Raw genomic sequence first — 20,306 nt, 5'->3', positions numbered from 1 at the left:
GGATAAAACAGAATAGAGAGGGTGCAGAGGAGGTTTACAAGAATGTTGCCAGGGTTTCAGGGTTTGATTTGCAGGGAAAGGTTGAGCAGGCTGTGACTTTATTCCCTGGATCGCAGAAGGTTGAGGGGTGATTTGATAGAGGTATTCAAAATTATAAGGGGGACAGATAGAGTCAATGTGTATAGGCTTTTTCCACTGAGAGTGGGGGAAATTCAAATGAGAGGGCATGGATTGAGTGTAAAAGGGAAAAAGTTTAGGGGAAACATAAGGGGGAATTTCCATGCAGTTGGTGGTGGGGGTATGGAATTAACTTTCGGCAGAGGTGGTAGAAGTGAGATTGATGTTAATATTCAAGGAAAGGTTGGATAGGAGTATGGACAGGAGAGGAGTGGAGGGTTATGGGCCAAATGCGGGTCAGTGGGACTCAGTGGGAGAAGATGTTCGGCATGGACTAGTAAGGCCAAATTGGCCTGTTTCTGTGCTGTAAATGATTATATGGTTATATTTATGCTGAAAAACTTAAAGCTATCTATTAACCACCTTGGAGCCATTAAAGTGGACAGGGGGAAACCCACCCCCCCTCCAGTAGTCTCATCAGCTCCTTTGTTTTGCCAACATAGAGGGAGGGGTTGTTATCCTGGAACCAGGCCAGATTCTCTATCTCCCTTCTATATTCCATCTCAACACAGTTAATGATCTGGCCATCAATGGTGTTGTTATATGTGAATTGGAGTTGCATTTGGCAACATACTCATGGGTGTATAAAGATTATGAGGAGGGGTTCATGAGTGCACCACCTTGCAAGGTACCAGTGTTGATGTGATTATGGAGGAGATGTTGTCTCAAATCCTCACTGATTGTGGTTTGCAAATCTAATTGCAGTGTGAGGTGCTGAGACCAAGGTCCCCAAATTAGGGTATGAGCTTATTTGGAACTATGATGTAGAAAGCACTGCAACAATTAATAAAAACAGTCTACCATGAGTATCCTTGATGTCCAGATTTTCCAGGACCAACTGGAATGCAAGCGAGCTTGTTTCTACCTGTTGCAACAAGAGGCAAATTGAAGTGGGTTGAGGCTGGCTGGGAGGCTGGAGTTAATGAGAGCCATGAGCAGCCTCTCATTACGCTTTATGACGGTGAATGTTAAAGCCACCAGGCGGTAGTTATTAATGCCTCAACACCGCAATGACAGTGACCTTTTTAAAGCACTATTTTAAAGAAAGTCCTCATTCAGGAGGCAGACTAGGCCTGCATGAAGCAAAACCAAGAAAACATTCAATTGTGAGCTAGGAAGTAGCAATTAAGGCATGATTCAAATATTTGCAGAGATTTCCCCTTGATGCCTATTGACTTCAGTTTAGCCACAGCTCCTCGATGTCAAATTTGATCAAATGGTGCCTTAATGTTGAGTGGCAAATAGCATTCATGCCAGAAATGTGATCGACAACCTTAGCATTCCCCTACTATCAACATCCTGAGGATCACCTTGAGCAAAAAATTCAGGAAAAAAACCTGATAAATACTGCAACTACAAGGACAATCCCCTCAAAACTGATCAGCAAACTCCAAGACATGAAACTCAACACCCCACTGTGTAATTGGATCCTGGATTTCCTCACCTATAGACCACAATCAGTGAAGATTGGCAAGAACATCTCCTCCACAATCTCCGTCAGTACTGGAGCATCACAGGGCTATGTTCTTAGCCCCCAGTCTACTCACTACACCTATGACTGTGTTGGTCTGTTCGACAACAACACTATCTACATATTCGCTGATGATACCATGGTCATGGGTTGTGTAAAAAGAACAAAGAGTCATCATACAGGAGGGAGTTTAAATATTTGCCCAAATAGTGCACTCAATGTCACCAAAATGAAGGAGCTGATTGTTGACTTCAGGAAGGGAAAACCAGAGATGTATGATCCAGTGATCATTGAGGGATCAGAGGTGGAGAAAGTGAGCAAATTAAGTTCTTTGGAGTTACTATCTCCGAATAACCTTCATGGAGCCAACACATTAATGGCATCATGAAAAAAGGATGTCAGTGCCTCTACTTCCTCAGGAGTTTGCAGAGGTTTGGTATGACATTGGAAACCCTGGCAAATTTCTGCAGATGTTTGGTGGAAAATGTCTGGTATGGGGTAACTAATATCCTTGAGTGTAAAGCCCTGCAAAAGGTAGTGGACATAATCCACGACATCTCATTCCCACTGTCGAGAACATCTACGGGGAACACTGCCATCGGATTAAGGATCCACACCATGCTTTGTTCTCGCCACTGCCATCAGGAAAAAGGCCAGAAGACACACACCACTAGGATCAGGAACAACTGCTTCCTCTCCACCATCAGACTCCTCAACAACAAACTCAATCAGGGACTAATTTAAGGACTCTTATTTGTGCACTTATTTATTTTTCTTCTTTCTGTATTACACAGTCAGTTGTTTACATTGGTTTATTTGTTTACATATGTTATTTTGTACAATTAATAAGTGCTAATTCTGTCTGGCCCACTGGAAATAAAGAACTTCAGGATGTATGCAATTTCATGTGATCTGAGGTCAGAAGGTGGGTTACTCTTCCCCTGATACTCCAATAACTTACCACCATATGCAAGGCACACAGTCAGGCAAAGTAAGATGTTATACTCTTTGTATGTGTTATACTCTTTATATGATCACAGGATTTGAGCAAGAAACTCAAAACTATCCAAAACAAAGCAGTTGGCTTGACTGGTATTCTATCCGCTACTTAAATGTTCATTCCCCCCCCACCACTGGTTGGACTTTCTGCAAAATACACATCAGTATCCAGGCAATAACACTTCAACAGCACCACCCAACACAGTGACATTTTCCTCCCAGAGGAGCGAGGGCTTCAAGTATATGGGAGTACCACTCACATCCATGTCCAAGCCATATGCCATTCAGACTTTAAAATGTATTATTGCTTCTTCATTGTCACTGGGTTTAAATCCCGAAACCCCTTCTTGTGGTAAACCGCTGTTATACCATGATTGGCTACTACCAACTGCACACACCTCCTGAGACCCATCCTACCCATAACCCCTTGCATGCCACCCTTTTACTTTTGCTCTAATCAGTCAAGGAGGTGGATGGTTGTTTGATAGTGTTCTGGCCTTTAGCTATTAAACGCCTGATTGTTTCAGTACTTCTTCTTCTTCTTTCTTTGGCTTGGCTTCGCGGACGAAGATTTATGGAGGGGGTAAAAAGTCCACGTCAGCTGCAGACTCGTTTGTGGCTGACAAGTCCGATGCGGGACAGGCAGACACGATTGCAGCGGTTGCAAGGGAAAATTGGTTGGTTGGGGTTGGGTGTTGGGTTTTTCCTCCTTTGCCTTTTGTCAGTGAGGTGGGCTCTGCGGTCTTCTTCAAAGGAGGTTGCTGCCCGCCAAACTGTGAGGCGCCAAGATGCACGGTTTGAGGCGTTATCAGCCCACTGGCGGTGGTCAATGTGGCAGGCACCAAGAGATTTCTTTAGGCAGTCCTTGTACCTTTTCTTTGGTGCACCTCTGTCACGGTGGCCAGTGGAGAGCTCGCCATATAATACGATCTTGGGAAGGCGATGGTCCTCCATTCTGGAGACGTGACCCATCCAGCGCAGCTGGATCTTCAGCAGCGTGGACTCGATTCTGTCGACCTCTGCCATCTTGAGTACTTCGACGTTAGGGGTGTAAGCGCTCCAATGGATGTTGAGGATGGAGCGGAGACAACGCTGGTGGAAGCGTTCTAGGAGCCGTAGGTGGTGCCGGTAGAGGACCCATGATTCGGAGCCGAACAGGAGTGTGGGTATGACAACGGCTCTGTATACGCTTATCTTTGTGAGGTTTTTCAGTTGGTTGTTTTTCCAGACTCTTTTGTGTAGTCTTCCAAAGGCGCTATTTGCCTTGGCGAGTCTGTTGTCTATCTCATTGTCGATCCTTGCATCTGATGAAATGGTGCAGCCGAGATAGGTAAACTGGTTGACCGTTTTGAGTTTTGTGTGCCCGATGGAGATGTGGGGGGGCTGGTAGTCATGGTGGGGAGCTGGCTGATGGAGGACCTCAGTTTTCTTCAGGCTGACTTCCAGGCCAAACATTTTGGCAGTTTCCGCAAAGCAGGACGTCAAGCGCTGAAGAGCTGGCTCTGAATGGGCAACTAAAGCGGCATCATCTGCAAAGAGTAGTTCACGGACAAGTTTCTCTTGTGTCTTGGTGTGAGCTTGCAGGCGCCTCAGATTGAAGAGACTGCCATCCGTGCGGTACCGGATGTAAACAGCGTCTTCATTGTTGGGGTCTTTCATGGCTTGGTTCAACATCATGCTGAAGAAGACTGAAAAGAGGGTTGGTGCGAGAACACAGCCTTGCTTCACGCCATTGTTAATGGAGAAGGGCTCAGAGAGCTCATTGCTGTATCTGACCCGACCTTGTTGGTTTTCGTGCAGTTGGATAATCATGTTGAGGAACTTTGGGGGACATCCGATGCGCTCTAGTATTTGCCAAAGCCCTTTCCTGCTCACGGTGTCGAAGGCTTTGGTGAGGTCAACAAAGGTGATGTAGAGTCCTTTGTTTTGTTCTCTGCACTTTTCTTGGAGCTGTCAGTGGTTCCTCTGTTTGCGCGAAAGCCGCACTGTGATTCTGGGAGAACATTCTCGGCGACACTAGGTATTATTCTATTTAGTAGAATCCTAGCGAAGATTTTGCCTGCAATGGAGAGCAACGTGATTCCCCTGTAGTTTGAGCAGTCTGATTTCTCGCCTTTGTTTTTGTACAGGGTGATGATGGTGGCATCACGAAGATCCTGAGGCAGTTTACCTTGGTCCCAACAAAGCTTGAAAAACTCATGCAGTTTGGCATGCAGAGTTTTGCCTCGCTGCCACGTCCCAGCTTGCTTGGCCACGGCACACGAACCATGGGTGTAAAGGGCGGGGCCAGTACTGCGCGCACTGCACTCCACCTAAAAGCTCCTTTGCGCAGGCCCGAGGACAGGTCCACGTCCTCCCCCTCCACGTCCTCCCCCTCCACGTCCTCCCCCTCCACGTCCTCCCCCTCCAGGTCCTCCCACTCAAAAGATGCTCACAAACTCAAGCTAGCATGCTGGAACATCAGAACCATGCTAGACAAGGCTGACAGCCACCGACCTGAACGTCGGTCTGCCCTCATTGCACATGAACTCCTCAGACTTGACATCGACATAGCCGCTCTCAGTGAAGTCCGCCTGGCAGATGTAGGCAGCCTCCAAGAACGCGGCGCGGGCTACACACTCTACTGGTCTGGCAAGCCTTCGGATGAACGACGCCTATCTGGTGTAGGCTTCATGGTCAAGAGCTTCATTGCCTCCAAACTCGAAAACCTTCCGACAGGCCTCTCGGACCGAATCATGTCCATGCGACTCCCACTTCAAAACAAGCGTCACATCACCCTCATCAGTGTCTATGCTCCAACCCTCCAGGCGGAACCAGCAGAAAAGAACAAGTTCTACACCGACCTGCGCAACCTCATCCAACGTACCCCTACAGCCGACAAGGTTGTCATCCTGGGCGACTTCAACGCTCGTGTCGGCAAAGACTCAGAAACCTGGCCAGGAATCCTGGGCAAGCATGGCGTCGGCAAGTGCAACGACAATGGGCGCCTCCTGTTGGAGCTCTGCGCAGAACAGCGGCTTGTCATTACAAACACCCTTTTTCAGCAGAGGGACAGCCTTAAGACCACCTGGATGCATCCCCGATCCAAACACTGGCACCTCCTGGACTACATCCTGGTGCGAGAAAGTGACAAACAAGATGTGCTCCACACCAGGGTCATGCCTAGCGCGGAATGCCACACTGACCACCGGCTGGTTCGCTGCAAGCTCAACCTTCACTTCAAGCCAAAGCCCAGGAACAATAAAGCCCCCAGAAAGAGGTTCAATGTTGGAAAACTGCAGTCAGACGAAGCGAGAGGAATCTTCCAGGCAAACCTCAAAGCAAAGCTCGACATTGCAACCCGCCTCACGGACCCGTCCCCTGAAACCCTCTGGGATCAGTTGAAGACTACCATACTGCAATCCACTGAAGAGGTACTGGGCTTCTCCTCCAGGAAAAACAAGGACTGGTTTGACGAAAACAGCCAGGAAATCCAGGAGCTGCTGGCAAAGAAGCGAGCTGCCCACCAGGCTCACCTTACAAAGCCGTCCTGTCCAGAGAAGAAACAAGCCTTCCGTCGCGCATGCAGCCATCTTCAGCGCAAACTCCGGGAGATCCAAAATGAGTGGTGGACTAGCCTCGCCAAACGAACACAGCTCAGCGCGGACATTGGCGACTTCAGGGGTTTCTACGAGGCTCTAAAGGCTGTGTACGGCCCCTCACCCCAAGTCCAAAGCCCGCTGCGCAGCTCAGACGGCAAAGTCCTCCTCAGCGACAAGATCTCCATCCTCAACCGATGGTCAGAACACTTCCAATCTCTTTTCAGTGCCAACCGCTCAGTCCAAGATTCCGCCCTGCTCCAGCTCCCTCAACAGCCCCTAAGGCTAGAGCTGGATGAGGTTCCCACCCTGGATGAGACATATAAGGCAATCGAACAACTGAAAAGTGGCAAAGCAGCAGGTATGGATGGAATCCCCCCAGAAGTCTGGAAGGCTGGTTTCAGTACTCAGCCTTTTGTGAATTGTTGATTGTACATCAATTTTAATAGCTAAAAACATTCAAAGGAGTATGGAACAGTAATTAAATCCAGAGAAACTTGACATTGACTCCTGGTCATTGGTCACCCCAAACACTTTTGAGATGTGGCTACGATGCTTCAAAAAATTTTTTGGCAGAAACTGCGGGCACATCCCTATCCACGATAGGACGAATTAATGCTATTAAGATGATGATCTTACCTAAATTTTTATATATATTCCAAGCTATACCTATTTTTGTTCCTAAATCTTTTTTTGATAAGGTCGATTCTAAATTGTCCTCGTATATCTGGCAAAACAAGAATCCTAGATTGGGGAAAAAATATTTACAGAAATCTAAACTAGAGGGAGGGTTGGCATTACCCAACTTTAGAATTTATTACTGGGCAATTAATATTAGTTACTTAAGGTATTGGTTGAATTATTCAGAATTATCTCTAAATCCCCATTGGGTAAATTTAGAAATTAAACCGATACAAAATTTTTCAATTAGCTCTATTTTGGGAGCTGCTCTCCCTTTTACTCTTACTAAATTATATAAACAAATTGATAATCCAATGGCTAAACATACACTACGTATATGGTTTCAATTCCGGAGATTTTTTGGCCTAAGTCATTTTATCTTGGAAACTCCTATTGTACTAAATTTCCTTTTTCATCCCTCTCTAATTGATCAAGCTTATTTACTCTGGAAAGTTAAAGGTATAACATGCTTTTCGGATTTATTCTTGGATAACTCTTTCATGTCATTTGAACAATTATCCAAGAAATATGATTTACCTCGATCTCATTTCTTTCGATATTTGCAGATTAGGAGTTTCTTAGTTTCGACTTTACCCTCTTTTCCCAATCGGGAGACTACGACTGTTTTAGAGGATATACTATATTCAAAATTCCCTCCAAAAGGTGTGATATCTAAATTATATAATATAATTACAAAAATAAATTCTGGGACTTTTGAAAAGTTTAAAAATGATTGGGAAAGAGAACTCAACCTTCATATTTCTAATGAAAATTGGAATAAAATTCTGCGACTGGTAAACTCTTCTTCTCTATGTGCAAAACATTCACTAATACAGTTTAAAGTTGTTCATAGAGCTCATATGTCTAAAGATAAACTCCATCGTTTTTATTCTCATATCGATCCTATATGTGATAAATGTCAATTGGAAATAGCTTCCCTTACACATATGTTTTGGTCCTGTCCCTCTTTACAGAATTATTGGAAGGAAATTTTTTCCATTATATCTACTGTTTTGAATATTGATTTACAACCACATCCCATTACTGCAATTTTTGGATTACCTATGATAGATTTGACTTATTTATCTCTTCCTGCGGATCGTATGATTGCTTTTCTTACACTAATGGCTAGAAGATCTATACTATTAAATTGGAAAGAGGTAAATCCTCCCACTGTTTTCCAATGGTTTACCCAAACCATACTATGTTTAAATTTAGAAAAAATTAGAAACTCTGTCTATGAATCCCCTTCTAAGTTTGAGTTAACCTGGCGACCATTTATTCAATATTTTCATTTGTGGTGAGTTGATCTGGCTCTGTTTTCTTTCTATGATTATGTATGATAATTGGGCTGTAAGATGAGATCGGAGTGATCGGCGTGGTTTAGCTATATCTGTAGGTTTTTTTTTTGTTTTTTTTAAAGTTTTTTTTTAATTCAGATTTGTTTTTTCTTCTTTTTTGGGTTTTTTTTTTCTCTTTTTTTCATATATTGTTATTAATTATATTTTTTTTTAGAGATAGTTCACACCCTAAAGTGATCAAAAAATTTTTTTATGATATATTTTTATTCTGTAATATTATTGTTTAATATCTCTGTATTAATTCATTACTTACTATGTATTTTTTATATCTCTTTGAACTGTATGTGTTTATGAATTATAATAATAATAAAAAGATTGAAAAAGAAAAGAAAGAAACTGCGGGCACCATTTCCATGGACGCAAGTCGGCTCAGACTGTCATCTCGTGGGTCAGGCCCCAGGTTTTTTCCCCATGATCAGCTCATAACAGGCAGTGATGGAGATCCTCAAGGCTCAATATCCCCCCCGAAGGTTAACGAGGAATATGCCAGGAATTTTCTGGCCACCAGAAAACAGTGCCCTGATGAGTATAGTGCTGTGTTCCTGTGGGCTCTCTGAATCCTGTGCAGAGCCTGTGACGGCAAATCCAAGTCCACTGCCCAGAGTGGCAAGGATCTTAATAGAGATGCCTATGTTGCCGGCCACTGCTCCGGGTATTTAATTTGATCAGGGCAGTTGAGCTTATGGAGACACTGGAGGTGGCCCTCCAGAACTTTGACAACTACTCGGCTGCTTGGTCGCCGCAGGCACCACCATCCTGGGATGGGGCATGATCTCACCCCGTGAATGACTGGCTCCTTACCTCGACCCACTACTCTGATGTTCAGATCTTGGCTGCCATCATGGGTAATCTCTGCAGTTGTTACTTTTTTGGGCAGGGCACGCAGCTGAGGAATCACTGCCTTGCCAAGGATGGGTGATAATCCCGGTGCTGGAAAGAGGGGCATTACGCCAAAGCTTGCCAATCTAAACCATCCCTGAGATCCACTAGCACACCGTGGAGCCTTTCACTACCCCAGGCATTGCAATCATCTTCACTGCACTCCAGTGATGCCATCATGCCTTGGGTCTGTGCCTCTTTGTTACTGGGGCTGGTCTTCCAGTACCAACTGCAGAAGATCACCTTGAAATTTGACAAGCCTTTCCCGCCCACCCTCCCCTTACTCTCTGTGATGAATAGTTCTCGGATGGCCACCTGCAGGTGGCCTCTCAACCCTCAAGATCGATCCTTCTCCCCATATTGTTCACCAACCTCACGCCCGATTGCAAGCAGGTAGCCACCAGGAGTAGACGGTACTGTGCTGCTGACAGAGCACTTATCAAGTCAGAGGTCCAGCGGTTATTGGGTGAGGGCATTATCGAGGCCAGCAATAGTCCTGCATGGCTCAGGTTGTCATGGTCAAGAATGGGGAAATGAATAGGATGGTTGTGGACTACACCTTAGCTATCAACCTGTAGATGCAGCTTGATGCAAAACCCTTTTTCCCAGATATCCAATATGGTTAACCAGGTCACATAGTATCGGGTGATTTTTACAATCAACCTGAAGTCGGCCAACCACCAGTGCCTGATCCACCGAGAGGACTGCCTATATAAGGCATTCGAGGTGGACGGCCATCTCTATCACTTCCTCTGGGTCCCTTTCAGTTTCGTAAATGTGGTCTCCATTTTCCAATGGGAAATCGACTGCATGGTGGACCACTACAGTCTACAGACCACTTTCACCTACCTCGATAATGTTACCATTTGCGGCCACAATCTTCAGGACCATGATGCTAATCTCAACATGTTCCTTTGATCAGTGAAATGCATGAACCTGACTTATAACAAGGACAAATGTGTCTTCCGGACAGCAAGACTGGCAATCTTTGGCTGTGTTGTTGAGAACAGTATCATTGGGCCCTATCCTGACCGTATGCATCCGTTGACGGACCTGTTCCTCCCACATAGCTTACAAGCACTTAAGAGATGCTTCAGGTTCTTCTCTTACTACGCTCAATGGATCCCCAACTATGCAGACAAGATTTGGCCACTGATCAGAGCCACAATGATTAGCCTAATGAAAGAAGCCAAGACGGCATTGGAACAGGTCAAAGATGACATCGCCAAGGCAACCATACATGCCATAGATGAATCAACACCATTCCAAGCAGAGAGCGATGCGTCTGATTTTGCCCTGGCAGCTGCTCATAACCAGGTGTGCAGGCCGGTCACCTTTTCTCTTGCACCTTCCAAGGCCCTGAGATTTCCCACTCCTCTGTCGAGAAGGAGGTCCAGGCTATCATGGAAGCTGTATGACCCTAGAGGCACTACCTCACTGGAAAATGGTTCACTCTTCTCACAGACCAGATAGTGGTCGCATTCATGTTTAATAATAAATAAAGAGGCAAAATCAAAAATGATAAAATCTTCGGGTGGAGAATTGGACTGTCTACTTACAACTATGATATCCTCCACATACCTGGCAAACTTAACAAGTGTTCAGATGCCCTATCCTGTGGAACGTGCTAGTTTTCAAATGGACAAACTACAGACTCTTCACAGTAACTTCTGTCATCTCAGAGTTACCAGGTTTTTCCATTTTGTTAAATCTTGGAATCTACCTTACTCCGTCGATGTGATTTGAACAATGACTAGAAACTTATAGGTCTGTGCCGAATGTAAACCACAGTTCTACCAGCCAGACAAGGTGCATCGCATCAAAGCAATGCACCACTTCAAGCGCCTCAGCATTGACTTCAAGGGACCCCTCATCCAACTGGAACGTCTATTTCCTTACTGTTGTCGTTGAATATTCCCGTTTTCCCCTTCGCCATCCCATGCCCTGACATTACCATGGCCACTGTTATTAAGGCTCTCTGTAGTAACTTCACACTCTTTGGGAACCCCAGCTTCATTCATAGCGACCGGGGTACATCATTCATGAGTAATGAGCTACAACAGTACCTGTTGGCCAGTGGCATCACCACAAGCACGACTACCAGCTACAATCCCAGGTGTAATGTGCAAGTGGAAAGGGAAAATGCCACGGTATAGAACACCATCCTTCTGGCACTGAGGTCATGGGGTCTCCATGTCTCCCATTGGCAAGAAGTCCTCTCAGATGCACTTCACTCTGTTCGGTCACTTTTATGTTTGGCCACCTTCCCTCTGAAGTCTGTTTCAGGGACTACACTGCCTGCTTGGCTTACCTCATTGGGACCTGTCTTGCTCCTCAAGCATGTCAGGTAATCTAAGGCTGACCTGCTGATTGAGAGGGTCTGCCTCCTCCATGCCAACCCCCAGTATGCCTACATTCCCTTCCCTGATGGGCGAGAGGACATGGTCTCAATCAAAGACCTGGCACCATCGGGATCCCCCCTGACCACCACTGATTTTCCACAGACACTCTCCCTCACTCCAACCTTAGGGGTCCCTGAATCTGCAGCTGACTACCCCTTACCCCAGGCTACTATTGTGGCCAATGATGTACCAGAACCACACTCCCTTACACCCCCATCTGTTTCTGCCCCTCGGTAATCTGTTAACAGGCCATTCCCTCAACCTGATCATGATGTTAAGCTACCCCCCTCCAATCTTTGCCACACCGCTTACTATGTCAGACTTAATCTGTATATTTGTATATGTGTACAGTTGTTTCACTCTCTTTTTCTCACCCCACAGGGTTCTACTCAGGAGCAATTATGGGGAATAAATGCTGGGTTACTCGCAGCACCAAGTAAAAAAATGAATTAACAAAAGAGACCCTACAGCTTATCTCACAATGTTACCATAGGAGCCCTGAATACTGGTTCAGTGACTTCCAAACCATTGCCATTAGATCTGCAGACAACTCATGATGCAACTGCACTAATGTTAGACTGTGGAAAAGGTTCAGGCGCCAGGATGTTTGTTAGGGGCAAGTTACATACATTTCACAAAATATCGCCCAAGTAGCATCTTCAAAAGAGAGACTAATCACTTTTCTTTTATAACTGAATCCTCTGCTCTTGACATTCCAGGTATTGTACAGTTAAAGTAGACCTGAGTTTGCTTGAAAACAAACACAAATACAGCTGCAAAAATTTAAAAAATTACTCATTTTACAAAGGATGAAAACCCCTTTACAGCAAGAGGCACTGCCACCTGCAGCTAATCTCATTCCAATAGAGTCTGTAATGACACTGATTTACCCCAGTTTACAAATAAATAAAGAATAAACTCACTCACTTCTTTTAGGATGCAATGGAGACAACTTTCTTTTATTTCCTTTAGACACAACATTGCCTTCTTCAACTCCCCAAACACCATCCAGCCAAACCTGTCTGATGTTCTCACTGGCTCACTGCTACACGGATGATCCTGACTCTCTCACTCTCCTCCTCCTGCGTCTGAGATCCATCACCTATATACCGATACTTAACACACCCACGCGCGCGTGCTATTACGTCCGCATGTTGCATTGCCTATGTCATCAGTGAAAACTAGCACTCCTCCCGATATAGGTAAGTAGGCAAAAAGTCTGCCTCATGGCTCACTGGTTGCATATTTATACAGATAAGTTTTGAGCTCTCCAGAACATTTGAACAGATTTCTCCATATAATTGCATATTTCTTAGAATTCTCTTGGGATTTGCTAATCATGGTCTTGTCCCTTACCCAATGGTTAATAGTATTTTACTGTCTTAGCCAAATATGGAGCTGTTGTTGTTCTTTAACCTTGCTGAATTATCAAAACATATCATGGAATGTTCTCTGCTATATTATTTTGCTTTCTGCTTTAAAACTTACATTCTCAGTACATGGCCAGAAATTCTATAGGATTATAGATATGAGTGCAGGTTAATGATTTGATATTCTATAACAAATCACTGATCTGTCATCTCACTGGGCTTCTACCAAAACAAGGCAGAAATCAGTCACTTAAAAAAAAAATTAGAATAAGCACATGGGTACACTACCATCAGCAGGTTTTCATTTAAGGCATGTGTAATCCTCATGTGAACATAATGCATTATTACTGGATCAAGATCCAGGAATTTCCATCCTAAAATCTCTGTGGAGTACATTGGCCATCAGCAATGGCCAGCTCCTCTGATGTTAATTCTTCAACTATCCTGATGTGTCAGAGAGCAGTCACTTCCAATTTAATTTCCATTCCTTATTTAATTGTCTTCAAGGAGTTCATGTGAAATTTTGCCCAGTAATTAACTTTTGGTTGCCTTAATTTTTTTGAACTGCTCAAAACTTTCTTTCTAACCTCTATTTTTCTTAGTTTCATTTCCATACTCACAAGATGCTAGAATAGGAGCCTAGGCAAAGTGTAACCATGCAGGCAATGCAATGATAATCTTAGAGCAGCTATTCATTTCTACTTGCCCTTAAAAAGTCTTTATGCTTAATCTCATCTGATTTTAACAATTTTTCTAAAAATGCTCCATCCGAAATCCACTATGGTAACCTAGAGAAAATTAAACAAATAAAGCTTTTACAGTGTGTCGACCTAACTAAAGCCTGCCTTAATTTTTGGAGACTTTCAAAATAATGCTGTTTGAAAACAGTAGAAATTCCAAAGTCTGTGTCAGAATTCAAAAATATTTCAAATGGGTACAAAATGAAATGTGTTGAAATGCACAAAGTTCATCCTTGTAAACATACATGACATATGTATATATTGAACCAATCTAAGCAAAGGAGATTTGTATAATTTATTCCACAATATTTAACAAATGCAATCAAATAAAAACACATAATTATCCACTGTAAGAACAAATTTCATGGTATGAAGAACAGGGTATACTTTTGCCTTCATTGCCTTGACAGGAATCTAGAATCAATATGATTTTCTGAGTCTGCCAGATTACAATCCAAGTGGTAAAGACAAAGCTATTGCTACCTATCTAACTTAATGATGACTCGAACATTTGTGATAATGTTCCATCACTTCTTTCATTATCTTAATTTCTGTTCACAAAGAGGACTGTAATGGCAGCATAATCTTAATGTTATTGCAGTAAATACAGGGTTTTTTCTTTACAAATCATGAATTAATATCTACATATGGAAAAGATTTTACATTTATAACAGACCTTAGCACATCCACAGGATGCCTGGAATAATTTTGCAATTAATAGATTATTTTCATTATGAATGTTAATATTTGTTATTCGAGTGTCAGTAACACAGGTTTGAAACTGGCACTGTCTGTAAGGAGTTTGTATGTTCTCTTCATCACCTGCGTGGGTTTTCCTCAGGTGCTTCTGTTTCCTCCCACTCTCCCAAAGGTTAATCGGGCTACAAGGGTTTAAATGGCCCGAAATGGCTTCTACCGTGTTGCAAATAAAATGATTGAAAATTTAAAAATCATTTGCCAGTGGATTGATTCAGTCAATAGCACTAAACACACCATACAGAAGCATCATATGTACTCTGTTTCCAAAACCCATTCCACCAAAGTCAGAGCGTGGTGACACCAAAATAGTTTACTGATGGGGGATGAAGTACAAGACAACTGAGGTACAGTAGGCTACAACAGCCAGGTTGTACATTGTTAAATGCTATGAATAGAAAATCATACATAAGGAAATTATCTTCTGGTGGTAATAAAAATAGAAAATTCTGGAAACACTCAGCAGGTTAGACTGCACCTGTGCAATGAAAAGCTACTATAATATTTCAGATTGGAGACCTAGTTTGGGGATGAGGACTGACAATAACAACTTGAAGCTCTTTGGAATATTTATAACCAATTGATTAAAGCAATAATGCCTTAGGTTTAACACTTTACCTGAAAGACAAACCCTTTGACAAAACAGGGTATTTTTTAACATACTGAAATGACACCCCTTTTTATGTGCTTAAACTCAATCTGGAATTTCGATACATAACTTTGTAATTGGCCAGATGCAAGTTACTGAACAAAGTTTAGGTGGCTGTAATGAAGATATCTATGACCCAGTAACTTCAAGGTTAACATTAGCAGAATTGTGAAAAAAGGCTTTACAATGTATTCTTTTCTTTCTTTGGCTTGGTTTCACGGACGAAGATTTATGGAGGGGTAATGTCCACATCAGCTGTAGGCTCGTTTGTGGCTGACAAGTCCGATGCAGGACAGGCAAACACGGTTGCAGCAGTTGCAAGGGAAAATTGGTTGGTTGGGGCTGGGTGTTGGGTTTTTCCTCCTTTGTCTTTTGTCAGTGAGGTGGGCTCTGCGGTCTTCTTCAAAGGAGGTTGCTGCCCGCCGAACTGTGAGGCGCCAAGATGCACGGTTTGAGGTGATATCAGCCCACTTGGCGGTGGTCAATGTGGCAGGCACCAAGAGCTTTCTTTAGGCAGTCCTTGTACCTCTTCTTTGGTGCACCTCTGTCTCGGTGGCCAGTGGAGAGCTCACCATATAACACGATCTTGGAAAGGCGATGGTCCTCCATTCTGGAGACGTGACCTACCCAGTGCAGTTTGATCTTCATTAGCGTGGATTCGATGCTGTCGGCCTCTGCCATCTCGAGTACTTCGATGTTGGAGATGAAGTCGCTCCAATGAATGTTGAGGATGGAGCAGAGACAACGCTAGTGGAAGCGTTCTAGGAGCTGTAGGTGACGCCGGTAAAGGACCCTTGATTCGGAGCCGAACAGGAGTGTGGGTATGACAACGGCTCTGTATACACTAATCTTTGTGAGGTTTTTCAGTTGGTTGTTTTTCCAGACTCTTTTGTGTAGTCTTCCAAAGGCGCTATTTGCCTTAGCGAGTCTGTTGTCTATCTCGTTGTCGATCCTTGCATCCGATGAAATGGTGCAGCCGAGATAGGTAAACTGGTTGACCGTTTTGAGTTTTGTGTGCCTGATGGATATGTGGGGGGGGCTGGTAGTCATGGTGTGGAGCTGGCTGATAGAGGACCTCAGTTTTCTAAACTGATCTGCGCAACCTCATTCAACGCACCCCTACAGCCGACAAGGTTGTCATCCTTGGCGACTTCAACGCTCGCGTCGGCCAAGACTCAGAAACTTGGCCAGGAATCCTGGGCAAGCATGGTGTCGGCAAGTGCAACGACAACGGGTGCCTCCTGTTGGAGCTCTGCGCAGAACAGCGGCTTTTCATTACAAACACCCTTTTTCAGCAGAGGGACAGCCTGAAGACTACCTGGATGCATCCCCGATCCAAACACTGGCACCTCCTGGACTACGTGCTGGTGCGAGAAAGAGACAAACGAGATGTGCTCCACATCAGGGTCATACCCAGCACGGAATGCCACACTGACCACCGGCTGGTTCGCTACAAGCTCAACCTTCACTTCAAGCCAAATTCCAGGAATAGTAAAGCCCCCAGAATGAGGTTCAATGTTGGAAACTTGCAGTCAGACGAAGTGAGAGGAAACTTCCAGGCAAACCTCAAAGCAAAGCTCGAGGATGCAATCCGCCTCACGGACTCGTCCCCTGAAACCCTCTGGGATCAGCTGAAGACTGCCGTACTGCAATCCACTGAAGAGGTACTGGGCTTCTCCTCTAGGAAAAACAAGGACTGGTTCGACAAAAACAACCAGGAAATCCAGGAGTTGCTGGCAAAGAAGCGAGCTGCCCACCAGGTTCACCTTGCAAAGCCATCCTAGCCAGAGAAGAAATGAGCCTTCCATTGTGCATGCAGCCATCTTCAGCGCAAACTCCAGGAGATCCAAAATGAGTGGTGGACTAGCCTCGCCAAATGAACCCAGCTCAGCGCGGACATTGGCAACTTCAGGGGTTTTTACGAGGCTCTAAAGGCTGTGTACGGCCCCTCATCCCAAGTCCAAAGCCCGCTGCGCAGCTCAGACGGCAAAGCCCAAACTAGGTATTACAGCACACATTAATCACCTGAGATTGATCACATAATCAGTCAAATCTTTCCATAATTGGTAAATGCACAGAAATGTCAAATGACAAGTCACAGAGGCAAATTTCTAATAGGAGAAACATCATTTCCAGCCACATGATGTAGAACGAGGCTATTTGGTTTATTGAGCCTATGCCAAGTCTCAAATTTAATCTTTCAATTCCTTGCAAACTATTTTTTTATCACACATGTATTAACATCACTCAAGTCTCCCATGAGCCCATTGTATGGCCAATTCATCTAATAACCAGCAAACAAAGAATTGCTGGAGGAACTCAGCAGGTCAGACAGCATCCACGAGTAGAAATGGACAGTCAACATTTTGTGTCTGAATCTTTTATCAAGACTAATATAGAATTGGTGAAAATGTATCTATAGAGGATAAAGTAAGAAGGGCTCACAGGTGAGCCCTTATATACATTAATGTTACCTGGGTTTAAGCATCTAGAGTATAGGGAGAGATTGGACAGATTAGGTCTTTATTCTTTGGAGCGTAGAAGGTTGAGAGGGGATTTGATAGAAGTATTTAAGATTATGAAAGGGATAGACAGAGTGGATGTGGATAGACTATTTCCGTTAAGAGGAGGAAAGATTAAAACAAGAGGACATGAGTTAAGAATTAAGGGGCAGAGGTTTAGAGGTAACATGAGGGGGAACTTCTTTACTCAGAGAGTGGTAGCCGTGTGGAATGAGCTTCCGGGAGAAATAGTGGCGGCGGAGTCAATTGTATTATTTAAGAAAAGGTTGGACAGGTATATGGATGAGAAGAAGATGGAGGGTTATGGGCATTGTGCAGGGAGGTGGGACTAGAGAGGTGTGTTTGGTTCGGTGCGGACTAGAAGGGCCTAATGGCCTGTTTCCGTGCTGTAATTGTTATGTTATGTTATGTTACGAGCCTGCAGCTGACGTGGACTTTTTACCCCCTCCATAAATCTTCGTCCGCGAAGCCAAGCCAAAGAAAAAAATGTTATGTTATAAAGTATAAGACAGAAGGTGTGACAGGTGGAGAGACAAGTAGAGAGAGAAATCAGACAGGGGTAGAGAAGTCAATGCTAAGTCAAGTTGATTGTCATCAGATTGTATAAGTACAACCCAACGAAACAGCCTTCTCCGGTGTTTGGTGCAAAACACACAAACAGACAAACAATACATAGGCTAGACAGGTTTTTCATCTACACAAATAAATAAATATAGGTTGTTTAATGAATATGAGAGTCTCGAATGGTTAGTGTGAGCAGTTCCTTTAGTCAATCAGCATTCTCACTGCCTGTGGGCAGAAGCTGTTCCTCAGCCTGATTCTGAGACTCCTGTGTCTCTTTCCCGATGGGAGGAGCTGAAAGAAGTTGGGAGCAGCTGAAAGATGTTGCGTGCAGGGTGAAAGAGGTCCTCAATGACTTTGTACTCCTTCTTCAGACACTGATCCCGACAGATCACATCGATGGTGGGTAGGGTGGAGGAACACTCCAGTGATCCTCTCTGCCACTCCTATCATCCTGTGGATTGACTTCTGATTCATTTCTCTGCGCCAACTGCACCACACTGTGATGCTGCCATCAGGATGCTCTTGATAAAGCTCTTATATAAGGTTGACATAATGGTGGCCAGTAGCCTTGCCTTCTTCAGTCTTCTCAGGAAGTGGAATCACTGTTGCACCTTCCTGACAAATGAGGAGAAATTGAGTACTACGATAGATCGCTAGTTAAGTGAACTCCAAGGAACTTACTGCTCTTCACTCTTTCTACTACAAAGTTGTTAATGTATAGTGGAGGGTGGTCATTCCTTGTCCTTCTGAAGTCCATGATCATCTTCTTTATCTTGTCTATGTTGAGACTCAAGTTGTTACTCTTGCGTCATTTCACAAGGTAATGCCATTAGGTATGTGTTCAAGAGGAATGCGATATGTTGTCCTCAAATGTGAAACATCAAGATTTTTAAAGCACAGATTCATCATGGAGAAAATTGAGGGATCTGAGGCTTTAACACAACTACTATATTAAGGCAGAGATACATCTAACAACCTTTCAGATTTAGTAATTTTTTATTTGTACTTTTTTAGTGCAATAAATCCAAATTCAGTATGTGTTCCATTGTTCAAAATTTAAATATACCTACACTAAAATATTATCTATGTACAAAAAACAGAAAAAAAGTATTTTCAATTAAGTTAAGTTTGGTCACAATGAACTCAGAGAGTGGGGCATTAAAAATAAACCCAAGATGTTAAATAAACAAACTTGCTTTCATCAGGATTTCTAATGTGGTTCAAATTTACAAAGTTCAATCTGGTATTTTTAACCTTGCTCATAAGATTTTTAGAGCAACAAATTGGCGATATCAGTAGATAAAAGTTCAACTTCTTAATCTCAAAGGAGTCAATTGAATACATTTCACATTTTGCACTGTTAGAATATCTATTCTACATTAAGATTCCCAAGCAATTCATCAGATTCCATTTCAAGATGAATTTAATATAGTACAATTTATGACTGTAGGTGGCATTGCAAATGGCCATTGATTTCTATTACAATTGTCACTGGGTACTTAGTAAGAACATCAGTGACAACTGTATTTAAAATAAGCTGAGAACAGTCGGCTTTCACCCTATCCAAGAAAAGTCTATTTTTTTCTTACTTCTCTTCCTCCCTCCCTACCTCCACTTTAATCTTTGCATTTAAAAAAAAATGTCTTTCTGCTTTTCCAAGTCATCAACCAGAAACACTTCCTGTTTCACTCTTGAGAAATGTTGCCTGATCTGGTAAATGCTCTGAGAATTTTCTGTTTTTGTGTCAATGAATATCCTTTCTGTGATGAAATTATTCTTATTACATTTCGCCATCCAGAGAGTTTTCTTGACTGAAAAATGTTTTGTTTTAGTATTTCTGAAAAAAATATATGGGGATTCTAATGCAAGAGATGGAAGGTGTCTTCCCACATCAAGCTTTAAATATTCATGGTGAGATCCCTTAACTTACAACAAAATGGAAAGTGGCTGGCTGTCTTTGAACATCCTTCATCTTCTCCTCTATCACTGTCCTGTTTTGGGGTGATATGGCCTATGCGGAACTCCTGTCACTGTTTGTGTCACAGCAAATCCAAGGTCAAAATTAAATTCAGCCTTTTTTGCCAAGTGGCATACAGGTTTCTGAGATAATATGCCATAAAGGTTAAATAATTCACATCATCGTTTCTAACCTGAGCT

General features: G+C 43.4%; 1 protein-coding gene across 1 annotated transcript in view; it reads right to left on the bottom strand.

Annotated features, from left to right (window-relative positions):
* The window catches only part of LOC138756704 (gamma-aminobutyric acid receptor subunit alpha-2-like), a 184,203-nt gene that overhangs the window by 35,445 nt on the left and 128,452 nt on the right, over positions 1–20,306 (bottom strand). The gene's annotated exons all lie outside the window — the stretch shown is intronic.

Source organism: Narcine bancroftii, chromosome 3 (genome assembly GCF_036971445.1).
Source record: "Narcine bancroftii isolate sNarBan1 chromosome 3, sNarBan1.hap1, whole genome shotgun sequence".
NCBI classification, from domain to species: Eukaryota; Metazoa; Chordata; class Chondrichthyes; order Torpediniformes; family Narcinidae; genus Narcine; species Narcine bancroftii.
Note: the sequence above shows the minus strand (reverse complement) of the source record. Positions and strands in the feature narration are given on the sequence as shown.